Source organism: Vespa crabro, chromosome 7 (assembly GCF_910589235.1).
Source record: "Vespa crabro chromosome 7, iyVesCrab1.2, whole genome shotgun sequence".
In the NCBI taxonomy this organism is placed as follows: Eukaryota; Metazoa; Arthropoda; class Insecta; order Hymenoptera; family Vespidae; genus Vespa; species Vespa crabro.
The window spans coordinates 7,347,963-7,363,939 of record NC_060961.1 but is presented as its reverse complement, the minus strand read 5'-3'; the positions used below and the strand labels follow the sequence as shown (position 1 = coordinate 7,363,939).

Here is a 15,977-nt window from a genome sequence, read left to right as displayed (position 1 = left end):
GAATTAACACCAGACAGATAAACTAAACTACGAAACTATAAGTAATTCGTTCTACATTATCGTAACACACGAGTGCACTTATATACGGTAGTAGCACACGTTAGCATTGCCATCGTTTCCTACCGAAAGTAGAAAAGTTACTGAATCGCGTAGTCTATGCATCTATATCTCAATCTCCGTTTCCTCTCTTTCTTTCACCGAAAATAGAACCGAGCAATTAAACGAGGAATTGGAAAAGCGTCTCTGCTAGGATTTGATCGTCACCACGAATCTAATAGGGTCATTAAATTGAGTAAGATAGACGATTTTGATACGCTGACGCATTATCGACTCGTCTGAAAAAGAACGAAATGAAATACGATCCTAATCATTAATTATTAAAACGCGTGGATCAATTTAGCTAGATATAAAAAAAAAAGAAAAATTAGGATATTCATTTTTGATAAAAATTATTGTTATATCAATGTGGAAGAAGCAATTTCTGTTAGTAGAAAAGTAAAGTAACCGTTTGCGGAGAATAAGTTTGGTAATTTTAAAACAAAAGCGATAAAAGGAAGACGAGGTAAAGAAGATTCGTGTGTAAAATTCTTGATTTTAATGGACGATGCAAGGAATGAGTTTTTGGAGCTTTAAGAACTCTTTGGAAGCATTTGGGGACTAACCTGGGCCTGCTCGCGTTCGGGATGATGTTCTAATTACTGTTATCTACTTTACTCGCAAAGCGACACGCTACCAAGCAATTTGTATTCTAGACTGCCAAGAGAGCTACTGAAGCGGTCTGGTGGTGTTGGTGATGGTGGTAGTGAGAAGAGCTTTCTGAGAGGGTGGTAAGATACGCGCGAGCACATACTCGGTGGATGGAAAACGAACGAGAGGGTAAACCCCTGCTGGAATCACCCTTTCCACTCTTTCTCCTCCTTCTCCAACCTTCTCTACCTCTTCGACCAGTTTTGAATGCGGGACACAAGGAACCTCGGCGATGTTCAATGGCAAAATTATGCGAGTAGAACCTTACGGACGAAACGAGATGCGTCACGGAAAGTTCTTTAGACTCCGAGCGTTCGTCGGGCGATTAGCAATTCGGCAGATGTTCTTGGAAGTTTGAGCACAGATCGAGGTCGATGACTTACCTAATTAACATACCCCGTCGACGACGAGGAGAAGGACGAGAACGACGAATGGCTCCTTCATCGACTTCCTCTCGTCGTTTCTCCTATCGAGACCTTGTGTGTCTTTTCGACGTTGGTGGTTAACTTAAGAGCTTGAAATCTATAATTTACTTAATAATTCGAAATTTTAATTTTCCTTTTGATTTTGAATAGATGTATTGTTAGAAAAAAAAAAAATACATATATATATATATATAACTTTTTATTCATTTAGAAAAAGAAAAGAAGAAAACAATCGATCCAAAATATTTTCTTAATAAAAAAAAGTTATTAATTCTATTTAAATGCGTAATATATTATAATCAGTTTTATTGACTCGTACGTTTTATGGGCAGTACTGTAGATCATTACAAATTTATATCAGCAGAGAGGCCCTAGTAAAGCCTCCATCATATACGTACATATTCAGGAACCGATGTTTAATTTTAAACGCGAATATGTATGTATGTATGTATGTATAATATCACGTCTCGTTCATACCACCGTAAACACGCATTTCATCCTAAACAATCGTCCAAAATGAAACTCGCTCGTTTGCTTCTAAATACGTACTACCGACCTATTATATTTGCTTCAAACGATAAGATGGGATACCGACGTTGCAGAAAATAGCTTTCTGATTATTCAAGGCACTCTCTCGATCGTTTGCAAATCACGCTACTAATCACCGATCTATGTATTAGGATTCAATATTACTTTTTGTGTTTTGATAAAACACATGAGAGAATTTGATGATGTCGTTTAAACTGGATTTCGATTTTTCATCCTAAAAATAAAAAAGTATTACGAAATAGGTATAAACATGGGGAACGATTCAAACTTTTTAAAGAGATAATTATTATTAAGATATAAGTAAACATAAAAAATAATAATATTTATTTCTTTAAGTAATAAAGTTTTCAAAATTCATTTCTTTCTTTTCCGAACACCTCAATCTCGTCTTCGTAGTTACGCGTTCCTGACGCGATAAGAAGGAGAGAAAATAAAGTAAAATGCTGGCGATTATAGACGTCCATTGTCTCGTAACTCGGAGCGGTTTTGTGCCGGTGGCACGTATTTTCAAGCACGAGGAGAATTACAAGCGAAGCGTGAAAGAAGCAGAGCTACTACCGAGAGCAAAGCTGCGAGACAAAGAAAGAGGAAGAGAGAGAAAGAGAGAGAGAGAGAGAGAGAGAGAGAGAGAAAGAGAGCGAGAGAGAGAGAGAGAGAGGAAAAGGGAGAGAGAGAGAGAGAGAGAGAGAGGAAAAGGGAGAGAAAGGAAAAAGAACCGACAACGTACAACGAAGGAAAGGCGGGCTGTTTCGAAGGATGAAATTTATATAGGGTGACCCCGCGATCACGATACAATTTGCTAAGGGATGTTTCTCTTAAGAAAATAAATTGTATTTATAATATAAAAATTTGGATATTTATCCATAATGTTTTGTCTATAGAAATTTCAAGAAAATTTATGCAATTGTTGCTTAAAAAATGTATTTATACATCATTTGTTTTACCTCGTATAAAAATGTAAAATTACAAGCTATTTATAATTATACGATTCTTTTATTGTATATCTTTTTTTTTCTTTTTTCATTTCAAGTAATATTACGCTTATAAATATATATTTTGTACAAAATTGTGAATGAAAAATATTAACGATTATACTCATGTCGGACTTTTACGTTGTGCTTAGACGAAATGCAGCTCTTTTTGCCAACGCCTTTTGCTAGAGTAAAGTGCTTTGAACGAAAGGCAACATAAAGGTTAGTGTTGCCAATATGACTCAGACAGGATCATTTTAACGTGTTTTGAAAGAGCTAAAAAATTAAGGAAAATTCAATTTGTCAACTCGTTTAAAAAGAAAATGTAACTTCGTACATTTAATATTAGAAGCCCAAAATTTTTATTTTATACATAAATTCCGTGATATCATAATTTATGAAATATATTACATGTTAAGTTATTGAATTCCTTATGAATACTATATGGTTCGATCAATTGATCGATCTAAATTTGTATGCTTATTATAAGTAAAATAAATCATACATCGATGAAATATTTATGGATATCCACGAGGATTCGTAGTGACTCTCTTGCGTGAATAAAATATTTGAAATTTCATGATTAATAGAAAAACAATATTACAGAAAAGCATATCCCAGTTTTAGTGAAAACGAATTTATTCAGCTTCTATATTCCAGGACCAACGAATAATCCCTGCTTTATTCGTAGCACGTATGAAATCATTATTTTATACGTATCATTTATATGCAAGTGTACATCCCTTGGAGAGAAAGCTTTAGGAAATTTATTTATGTTTCAAATATTAATCTTCAATTTCCATTGTGTGACTGATTCGATTAAATGTTTGGATTCATTGCAAGAAAAGAATGAGAACATTTTGGGAAAAGGTTATAGCAAAAAATATAGCGGATAGCCAAAAGGTCACTCGCGAGATGTTAAGCATTAAAAACTTTTTCCTGTCAACGTTCTAACATAACGTCGTCGACTCTCACGAGATTCCACGAGCAAAGTCGACCGTAACGAAACTGGGTGATGCTCTAGATAAAAAGAAAGAAACGAAAATGGCTGAAATAAAGAAAGAGTAAGAAGAATAAAAAAAAATAAAAAAGTAGTAGTGGTGCTGGTAGATTTACGTCGTAAAAGAATGAAAAGAGTGGAATGCGCGAGCGCTGTGGGAATTCTTGTTCCCGCACATATGAGCTTTTATATATATGATATTCTATTCGCGACTCACGATCTTTCCATCTCTTGCTCAGCACCAGTTCGAACAACCTCCGGTGACGCGTCTATTCGTCGATGCGTATTTAAGCGCTCTTCCTTTGCAACCCGATGGAGGGGAGAATCTATGAATCGTTCATGTCAGAAATATCGTGCGTAATTATGTTGAAAATATTTTAAAAAATCCAAAATTTCCACTCTTTCCTCAGCTCAAACGCGAATTGTTGTATAATGTATCGATTTCGAATAATGTATTTTTATCTTTCACTTTTTTCTTTCTTTTTCTTCTTCTTTTTTTTCTATCCGTTTAAGAACGATCAATATGGACGATTAGATAAATTAAAAATCGTTAATTGCGTAACTATTAATACTTCGCGGATATTCCAAAAGAACCATCGATTCTATTTTTAATTTTACCTTCGATAAATATCGCACGCAGTATTGGCCATTAAAATATACTCGAGGGTATATAGTTTAAAAATCTCTTCGCACTTCTCAACGTGAGTACTCACACATAATTGAAAACTTTCACCCTTTTCATCGTGTTTCGAAATAGAACTTCTTCAAATTAGTAACAATGTAATATCATCTCGTTTACCATTTTTCCCGCATTCCTATATATATATAATGTTATTTATTATATATATTATATTATATTATATTATATATATTATATATATTATATTATATTATATATATATATATATATATATATATATATATATATATATATAATGTTGTCATTTAAAGAAATCCAATAGAATACATTAACATAATATAATGCATTTCTTTTGCATTTTCAAGGCAACACCATATATAATCCATTCTATTTATAATTGGGTATGTATTGGGTATGTACGTTTAAAGCCGTTATATTTTTCTGATTTTTGCGATGGAATCCCTGCCGCGGGAGAGCCATAGTATTAAAGACGAGAAGAGATCGTGAGAAAGAAAAATATCGAAGAAAAATAGAAAAGAGAATTCGCCGAAAAGTCAGACCACTCGGACGAATCTAACGAAAGAAAAAAGTTCAAGTGAAATATACGTGCCCGAGAGATTCAGAGGTTAATAAATGTGAACCCAGGCAACAGAACTTGAATATATTTCGGTTCCGCTTCATGGAGGTGAATCATGTTAAATCTGAACTAAGTTAACAAAAATTTCAAAGTAAAGCGCGTCTATATAATTTCGTATTTCCGTCGATTTTAAATGACTCTGAGTTTCTTTTATTTCCATTATTTTTTTCTAAACTAAAAAATAAACGAGAAGAAATAACGAGAGGACACAGAAAAATAGAAACGAAAGTGAATGAAATGTGCTGCGAGTGACGCGCGCCGGGTTGAGAAAAAAAATAAAAGATTTTGCAAAAGCAACAGAAACGAAAAACTAACGCGAATCGATCGTGCGGAAGGTCGTTAAAATGGCGCAGCTCTCGTACTCTAAATAATTTTCTCCGTCGCACATACATTATGCGCGAGACTTCGGCTATTGCGTTATGTCAGCTAGAAATCCGCAAGCCCATTGGACGATTTGTACAGGGGTTTCAAACACGCTTCGTTAAATTTGTGACCCGCGTGTTCACTTGCTATGACCTATCGGATAGAGTACCGTGTATGAGACGCATAAAAGCGCTCGTTAAATATCATATTCCGTGAGTGACCTCTTCTAATTGTAAATACATTGACTGAGAGAACCAAAAAGTTAGCACGATGATAACTATATCATACCAATTCTTTTTATTCAGAAAGAAATAAATTTAAAATCTAGTAAATTCAATGAATTATTAAATTAGACGAACTTGGTGAATTTTCTTTGCTGTTCGTTTTTATTTGAAAGTAGTTTAAAATTTACAAAAACCACTGTGAAATGATTTTTCAAAGTTCGTCGAACTATCGTTTATAAAGCAAACCTTATTTTTGTGAAACGGGAAAATGAAAAAAAAAAGAAAAAGAAGAAAAGAAAAAAGAAGAAACGAGAATAAGAAAAGGCCGCAGTAAATAAAGTCGCTGGGCTTGAAGCCAATATCAGCTTCGGCGTTTTCCGCGTCTTGATTATGGATGCTTGGCACTTGGATCCTACTTTATTATCGGATCTATATAACTCTTTAGATCAATTTGCCGGGGCTAAACGGATTACGGTGCCGCCATGAACTTCCAAGTCACGATTGCATCGAGAAGATATTGGATCTTTAATTAGTGGACGTAACTAGAGAAAAATCATTTACGGCTCTATAGAACTTTTGAGTTTATCTTAAAATAAATGTCCTCCATATCTTTTTACCTCAGCTTCATTTGAAATTGCCTGATATCCGATTCTAATATCGGCAACATCTGCCGGTGGTTTAAAATCGATCGTCGAGGAAAAAGGTGTTTCTCTCATCAAGGAAATACCATTTTGGAGGAAAATCGATTATCGAGATTATTATTGTGAGGAAATATCTAATACGGATCGATCTTCAATACGGATCATCGCTGTATACGCACCGTGAACATTAATACGAAGATCATACGAGATTGCCATTTGCTATATCGTTCTCTCAATGCGTCCAATTCTCGTATCCTGATATTGCTTGCGCTCAACGACAATACGATGAGAGAACGTGGCACGCGTCAAAGAAAATCGTGATCTCGTCTATCCATACGTAATACGTGCTGTGATACGTCGCCATTTCCCTCTGCTATGATTGATCACCGCGAATAAATTACGAAGTTGCGAATTTGCGAGACGTCTACCGGAGATCGAACGAAACGAATCGTAAAAGTAGAATCGATGCGATTGCGACGATCGATCGTCCAATGACGTTCAAGCAGAGGAATATTTTTCAAAAGGAAATTACGACGGCTAGTTGCAATCTGTCGCCGTAGTCACGGATCGAAAATTAAGAAGTTAATGTACCTCCGGAACTTGTTTAACGATCAAGATTTTTTTATTCTTTTTTCTATATTCGAATGTTTTATAAACTTCAAGTAATTTGTAAAATCAAGACCCGTAAAATTGACACAAATTTGCAGGACCTTATTTAAAACGTCGGCTCACAAAATATTACTCTTTCTTCTCTCTGTCTTTCTCTCTCTCTCTCTCTCTCTCTCTCACTCTCTCTCTGTTTCTACAGATCAGAGTTGCTGCAAAAATAAAATTCTTTAAAATATAAAATCACCCAGTGTAAAAGTACAAGTCCACGCGCGAGTAGTATACGTATAAGTAAGAGCGGTAGTATATTTGCAGGCGATTCGCAGAAAATGCTCGGCCTGTTTGTTCCCTTCCATATCCCCATCCAACTCTCGGTACCACTCGTCGTCCACCACTTTCCCATTGAGCTATCCCATAGCAACCAATTCTGATCGCAGATCGCGAAGCAATTTCATTCTCAGCGATCGATCGAACTGCAATACGTATACGTCTGTAGCAACAACGGGGTTGCAATGTGTGCGAGGGAGAGAGAAAGAGAAGAAGAGTGGACTCACTGCAGGGTGATCTCGTCGATCGCGAACACCGAAAAGGTCATAAGCTCGTGAAACGAGAGAGATAGATAGATAGATAAAGAGAGAGAGAGAGAGAGAGAGAGAGAGAGAGAGAGAGAGAGAATAGTATCCACGGTTAAACTCAAACTACATGGTACACCAGCATCGCCTATTGCTGTGATTCTCCAGTACTTCCTCCGTATCCGTATAGTTGTCTAATCGTACGTACCTATCGGGAACAGATTAAAGGGGAAATAATCGAAGCTACGAGATTGAGCTAGCGAACGATGAGAGGGATAGAGAAAGAAAACGCGATTATATCCTACATTCCCATAAATTACGTCAACTTCGTCGAGTATGCAAACGCAATCATGAGTATTTCGCATCTGCTCGGCTTTCCAACATTGATACATGCCAAATAAGATGTCGAGAAAAGAAATGACGTGAGACCGGTAAGAGTAATTTGTCGCGGAAGGTGCACCGCCCCTTTTCCTCACTCCTCGTCGCGCGAACGGACCTAAGTCAATTTCTTTTGGATTTCTAAGTTCGCCTGGTTCAAGAAAAATGTTCCTTAAACTTTCTTTTTCTTTGTCTTTTTCTTCTTCTTCTTCTTCTTCTTCTTCTTTTACATCTTCGTCTTCTTTTTTCTCCTCTTCATCTTCTTCTTTCTCATCTTCATCTTCTTCATTTTCATCTTTCTTCTTTTTATCTTTTTTTTCATCATCCTTTACCTCTTCCTTTTCTTCTTCATCTTCCAGCTTTGGCTGTAGTAAAATCCTACTCTTTTCTATTTTTTACTCCTACCTAAGACCTCGAAATAAAGAGGCGAGATTAACGTGTTTCCTTACCTCGAAAATGTCTAGCCTTCTCGTCCGCATTCTATTTTTCTTTCATTTCCTTTCTCTCTTTCTCTCTCTCTCTCCCTCTCTCTCTCTCTATCTATCTATCTATCTATCTATCTCTGTCTTTATCTCTATTTCCATCTCTGTCTTTATCTTGCTCTTTTTTCTAATTTTTTTCTTTTTAATTTTTTTGTTATTACTTACTCGTCCGTCATTCTTATATAATGCTTCACGTTCTAAATTTTCGAGAAAATATATATTTGTTCACTTTTTTTGTATCTTTCTTTCTTCAAGCAATTCCCTTTTCGTTAGATATCAAGCTGGTCATTTTATTTCGTGGAAAATAACGCACACGTGACGTTCTTACAATGATACGAAATAATGTCACTTCACTGCCTATAGAATAATTTTGCTCACCAGGCCATTCATTTTTTTTTCCTTCATTCCTTTCTTGTAAGGAAAACATGTAATTGGAAAGAAGCAATATTATTCCATTTGATTATTACTTGTTCGATGTAATGAACGAATATATCTCATTATTTTTCAGGAAATTTCATAGTTTTTCGTTAATTATAATATATTAAAATTTCTACTTTATAAATAACAATATTCTCATTTACGATAGAAAATTTCTATAAACTTTGATTACAATCATTGAAAGAAAATAAAGAATTCAATCAAACGTTCAGAGTTTAATTTACATCATGACGAATCGATTTTGTTGCAAGATCACTGATCAGTCCCGATACTAATTGGTTTCTGTCTTCGATCGGAGATGAGTTAATGGAAGAGCTTCCCCTCGACCTGCTGCAATCGATCACTGGAATCCTACGACGTTAATACAAGTATATTCCTTGCTCAACGTCTCAGTAGGAATATTCAGGATTTCCCTAAAAAAGTTCCTGAAGCACTTTGCTTAATAAGCCATTTAAGTTGTCTGTTCGTTCGCGTCATCAAAATCTCTTTTAAATAAGCGATGAGGTGAAATTAGATCGATTTATCATAGATTTCAAGTGATTTTTGTAAGTTTATCTGACATCTAAATGGGTACTTAACTAAAGTACACAAAAGTGCAGAACAAGAGAAACAGAAAGAGAAATAGAAATAGAAAGAGAAAGAGAAAGAGAGAGACAGAGAGAGAAAGAGAGAGAGAGAGAGAGAGAGAGAGAAGAGAGAAAGTTGATCGTCAAAGTAAAGAAAATGAAAAAATTAAATCCCAACAGTCAATTAGAGAAGGATATCGTTTGGCAACAACAAACCTTTCCGACGCTTGCCTCAATCGCATCGTATAAGATGTTTTAACGCTCGACCATATAGCTAGACAGCCAATTACTCGAAACGAGAAGCTATTCTGCCAAGACGAGGACTTGAGAGATCATCCGTTTCCTTATATATCATGGAAAACCTTTTATAAAATGTGGCCGATTTGAAATCGTCCATTTCTTTTTATTTCGTATTATGCCTTTTGTTAGCACCATCTCGATATTGGTTCTGAATGATAGCATTTATTTGATTTTGTGATAGGATATAAACAGATTCGAATATAGTATTTTGTATGTGTGTGTGTGTGTGTGAGGAAAAAATCGAAGATCATTAATTCAGCACGCGGCTATTTATTTCGAGCAAGCGAATATCGAATAAGAAGGACGACCATTCGGACTGGGGAGTTTATGCGTGATGTCGTTGGAATAACAAATATCAGCAGGACCGAATATCCGATAAGGAAATAAAAGCGACGAAGAATATACTTCTCACGAGAAAGGACTGAAATCGAAGTTTTGAAGTTTTTCTAGAAAAATCCCGTGCTATCTTGTGCCGAATTTATCCTATCCGATATATCTTATATGAAATGATATATATATATATATATATATATATATATATATAATTTTATTATGAAAATAAGAAATGTCGAAATACAAAAAAGAATACATTAGACTATTGCTAAGAAAAATAGGTCACTTGTTCTCTTACCACATAAACAAAAATAAATATTTATTGGATATATTATCTTTTGGAAATTGTATTTGAAAAAGAAATATCATTTCGCGTGGCAAATCAAATCATGAGACTTTTCTTGAAAGAAGTATGATATAAGTGACAATTTAATCGAATTAACATGACAACACCGAACCCTTATGTGGTTACATGCCTAATATCATTCTCGCGAAAATAATGCGAGTGAAACATATACAGAATGAAACATTGTGTAAAGGCTCAACCGTGGTCGATCACTCACCCAGCTTTCGCTCCGATTTTCGACATTGACGAATTCTCATTGCTCACAAAGCTAGTACACACATAGGTATACAAACACATATATATATATATATATATATATATATATATATATATATACATATAATATATATGTATATGGCCTATATATATATATTATACGAGAAATAGAGAGAGAGAGAGATCAGCGTACATATTCAATGCTTGCAAAGGTTGGTACGAGGGAGAAACGCACGATTAATCATTTGGTACTTTGACAAAGGGAACGCCCGCCAAATTTTAACGCCTTCCAAGTTCGCACTAAAAGCATTAGAGAGAGAGAGAGAAAAAGAGAAAAAGAGAGAAAGAGAAAAAGAGAAAGAAAAGAAAAAATGATTCCTTTTAACGAGTATTATTTGAAAATATACAAATATATTTTACAATTATTTATATATACAATAATTTATATTTTATATTTAATATATTATATATTTAATTTATATTTTACAATTATTCATACAATTTTTTATATTTACAAGCATTTCACTTTTTTTTATTTTTTATTTCAACTTGCAAGAAATTTGAACAATCGAATAAAACAAACAAAATAAAAGAAAGTAACAAATGGTGGATAAAATTGAGGACGAAGTTCAAGTTCCACGATCACAGATCTCGACCTAGGCTATCAAGTGCAACATACATATATATGAAACACGCGGCAAAATAAAAAAGGAGAATAACTTCTGCCCCATTTCGTTATACCATTCAAAGGGTAGACGCATCTGGAGCAACACCCATCTACAAACCTACCCGATAGTACTTGTATACCTACATCTATATACAGGTAGGAACACAGAAAGATACGGACACAAGTTTATTCTATTCGTCGAGTTCTTCAGAAAAGTTTCGGAAGCGGTGGGCTCTCGACTTTTAAAACTTGTACCTATGCTCGCTTGCCCGCCCAAATCTAGCAAGTTCTAGACTGTCAGGAGAGGGCTCCAAGATAGCGCGGGGGCTTTCAAGTCTCAATGTTTCCGCCCACACCGTTAAAAGCTCGTTCGAAACTTCTATGTCAAGATATTTCTTTCGAATTTGTTCTTCCAATGTTCATCGACTGTGAATTCACTGACGATCAGAATCCATGTGTTCATTGTTATTATCTATAATAATAATAAAAAAAAAATAATAATAATTATATAATAATAATAATAATAGTAATAATAATAATAATAATAATAATAATAATAATAATAATAATAATAATAATTACTATTATTTCAAGATGTAATATCAATTTATTAAAAAAGAGAAAAACAGGAAAAGAATTTCTTTAAAGGAAATAAGTAAAAAAAGAAAAAAGTAAAGAAAAAAAAATTCTCGTTTTGGTAAAACGTTTAATTTGGTAAAACGATCTGATTGAATCTATTGAAAGTGTCCCAAGGAAGATAAAAGCCACCATCGTCATGGCATTGGTTATCGACGAAAAAGTCAATAAACTCTTTCACGAATAGATTACTACTATAACGAGAGAACATCGAAAGGAAGAGCAAAGAGCAAAGAGCTAGTATTAGTAAGGGCCAAAATTGCAATCAGGGATGAGAAGCGTGCGATCTATTTACCTTTGATGGATGATCTCTCTCAAAATATCAGTGTTGTCGATTCGACGCTTGGTTCCGCTTCGTCCATTACACGAATTCAGACAGATTTCTTCTCAGTGTAGTTGAAAAATTTCTTGAAGCTAGAAGCTTCCTTATGCGATAAGTTTATCATAGAGTTCACTTTCGTCGTTGGAGATTTTCGCGTAACGGCTGTTTTCTATGTCATATAACTCTCATAGAGGTGAGTCTCTATCCGCGCGCGGTACCGCCCTCTTCTTATTCTCCAATCCCTTTCTTACTCTCTCTCTCTCTCTTTCCTTTTTTCTTTCTCTTTCTTTCTCTCTGGCGTTACGACATCTCACATCTTCTTTCTTCTTCTTATTTTACTTGTCTACCGGAGCTTAACTGAATTTCTAGATATCCCTTCTTTTTTCTTCTTTTGTATCTCTGTCTCTCTTTCTCTTTCTCTCTCTCTCTCTCTCTCTCTCTCTCTCTCTCTCTCTCTTCCTATCTCAAGTTCTCCCTCGTTGACATGTTTTCAACTGCGCAGCCAACAAGATCATTTCCCTCCACTCGAGAATATATTAAAACGATTTCCTGGGCACTACTTTTTCCCTTCGTCTAAATCCTTCCAACTTGAAGAAACCTTTATTCCAATCCAACGATCACACGATTGTCTTCGATCAGGCACGAAATATTTTGTTCGAGTAACACTAAACACAAACTTTTCCCTCTATCGGTCTATATTATATTTACTTTCAAAATAAAAACGTCACTTCATCTCGATCAAGATACCGATCTGACAAAAACGTTTTCAAGCACGAACACGTGCTCCTTCCTGATGACGAAACATTTCGTTATTTTTTTCTTTTTCCTTTTTCCGTTTTTATTTTTCTTTCTATCACGATAAAATAAAAAATACCGCACGGTTAAAAATTCTACTTGATCGTAAGGGATACGAATAGGGACGATAATACAAATTGCCTGTAGAAGTTGTACAAGTTCAAAAGGGCCCGTTTAAAAATCAAAGATACTACGATCTCGCTCGCGAGGCGCAGCGCTCTTCGCAAGGGGCGCGGCGTAACTGAGCTTGGCGAACCAACCCTCGTCGTTTCTCTCTGTCTCTCTCTCTCTCTCTCTCTCTCACTCGTTCTCTCTCTCTCTCTCTCTCTCTTTCTCTCTCTCTCTCTCTAGTTATCCTCGCCCTTCCGTCTCATCCCTCCCACCCTTCTGTGCCGTTCGGCAACGCTTTCCCACTCCGACGCAGTCTCCACCAGCCTTCCACCCCTTCTTCGTCCTCCTCTCACCTTTCCGAGTGCTTTCTCTCTCCTCCGCTCTTCCTTTCTTTCTATCTCATCCCCTCCATCGTGATCCCTTTCTCTCTGTTTTCAACGCGTTCTCCATCTCTCTTCTCTCTATTTTTTTTCATCATATACGGAAGAGAAAGGGAGATAATATAAGAACACGTTTCGTTTTACTCTCTTTCTCTTTCTCTCTCTCTCTCTCTCTCTCTTTTTAGAGATGATGATGTATGTAATTACTTTATTATAACGATTTCGAAATTGTAAAATGATAAATGATTTAAATGAAATTATGTGCTGTAGTATTTTCTTTAAAATTATTCTTTAAAAAATATTTATTTGTATTATTATGGGAACAAATTTATATCCATCCAATTTTAAATGTTCTTATAAATTATAATTATAGTCGACTTTTTGTTAGTTTTTAGTACTTGTTCATTTAACAGGTTTTCTTTCTACAAATCGTATCAATCTTATCTGTTCTATTTCACTATGTATAAGAACGTCACCAATCGTAGAACAGCCTGCTTTTCTCTCCCTTTTCTAGGTTTGTTGATGAAGGCTGAAAGATGGGTGGGTGTAAACGTGACATCGGGAATTAATTTTCGTGAGAACTCGATTGGCCTCCATTCCGTAACTTGGTATATTGGACTTGGTTCGTTTCCGTAAAGAAGAGAAAGAGAGAAAGAGAGAAAGAGAGAGAGAGAGAGAGAGAGAGAGAGAGAAATGGTGCATCGAGATATCGATCGCTTTCGATTAAACGTTTAAATCGTTCTTATGAGAAATTCGAACTTGCGTATATTCCGTCCGATCAAAACGCAAGAATGAATGTAATGCGATTCCACTTGAGAGTAGGTACACGTATGACTCGGTGGAATGATTAATACGGACTCGTTGCAATTACATGGATGAGACACGCTTGAGAATGGCTTTCTAGCATCCACTCGAGAAGAAGTAATGGCGATCTACGCGAATTAGCGTTTGTTTGCATCTTCCTGAACAAGAATTATCTTCAAACTTTCTACATCAATCAATTTGTTTTGTACAAAACGAATGTATGAGAACATTCGAATTTGTTTAATTGATTTTAATCGATATTGTTTTTCGATGAAATTAATGGTAATGAAGATAATAGATTTTTCTATTATATTTTATTTCTTCGATAAGATTCAAACGTAACTATATTCGTATATAATATTTCGTACTTTTTCCATAAAAAAAATACTTCCAATAAAAAAATACTTTAAAGACTTAGAAAAAAAAAATAAATAAATAAAGAACGCATAACACAGAACGATCGTAGCTTGGCTCGTTCGATAGAAACAAAATGGAAAGCTTGCTTCGAAATCGCCCCTCGGCGTCATTCTCTGTCGAACGACGAATACAGGCTGCTACATCTGGTAAAAAGAAAGAAAGAAAGAGATAGAGGAAAAGAAAGATAGTAGATACACCAATGTTCGAACGGTACTCGAGGCAGGCAGTAAAATTTCAAATTTCTTCGCGGCACAATGGCTACGCGCTCGCATAAATATTTTATGCATTTCCCGCAGCGAAGTCGATGGAGGACAAGTCAGAAAGCTGACGTTTCTAAGAGATAGAAAGAGAAACGCTCTCGACGTGACACAATAAAATTTCGAAATTTTTCTTATGAACTTTTCTTACAACGGCAGAAAACATCATAGCGTGGGATACCAACTTTCATAATATTTTCAACCAAATGTAGGGTCCTCTTTGAACAATCTGAGATTTATTTTATCAAATTGAACCATCGAAATAATAAAAATTTCTAGAAAAATTTAATATCATTCAATTGGAAGATATTTTCATTTGAAAATATGAAAATTAATTATCGGAAGATAATGAACATCTTTTATAACGAGGATAAGATAAAACAAATTAGCTGATTACTCCTTCATTACGGCAGTAATTAAAGTTTTTCACGGAATCAATTTATCCTCTCCAATTAATAGGCTACAAAAATCGTACGTTTTATCGAGACGTAGAGCGATTGCATCACTCGTGCGAATTTTAAAGTCGATATTATATTTCGATAAAAAAAAAAAAAAGAAAAAAGAAAAAACCAGATAGATATGCGTGGAATTACACAGATATATATATATATATATATATATATATATATATACATATATATATGTATACCGAGAGCAAGTAGTAATGGTTAGATCCGAGGCCGTTCGGTCAGCCTGAAATTTTCGAGGTTGCACCTACCGTAATACTGTTTCACTACGGATATTGGAGGCAACGTGTGTGTACTCGTTGGTGGTGAGTATCTTTTAGAAGAGAGAAACAGGCGTGAGAAAGGCTTGTGTGAGTCCTTGTGCAGACTATCTACGTAGTACATACTTTATATATAGAGACAATGGAACACACACACATATATATATATATATATATATATATATATTCACGTATCTATATATCTATCTATACCTACGTACGTTAGGCTACTGAACTTAGACAGGATGTTATGTTGTGTAGACGTGTTCAGAAACATTCGTGTGTGTATATATATATGTGTATGTATGTATATATATATACATATACATATATATATTACAGTAACAAGGAAGTGTAGGTACTATACAGACTATATACTACACATGGACAGTAGCTGACCATGGTTTCGTCGTAACGCTTAGTGGCG

At 35.1% G+C, this 15,977-nt stretch overlaps 1 protein-coding gene across 4 annotated transcripts in view; it reads right to left on the bottom strand.

Annotated features, from left to right (window-relative positions):
• LOC124425460 (zwei Ig domain protein zig-8-like) overlaps positions 1 to 15,977 on the bottom strand; it is a 181,579-nt gene that overhangs the window by 131,803 nt on the left and 33,799 nt on the right. For 2 of the 4 annotated variants that reach the window (XM_046965807.1, XM_046965812.1), the window contains exon 1: positions 12,033 to 13,081. The exons of 1 other annotated variant lie outside the window; for it this stretch is intronic. The gene's annotated coding sequence lies outside the window, so the exon portion shown is untranslated. Of the gene's footprint in view, positions 1 to 11,356; positions 11,574 to 12,032; positions 13,082 to 15,977 lie in introns of those variants that run through there. One more of the 4 variants, XM_046965808.1, reaches the window with a different exon arrangement.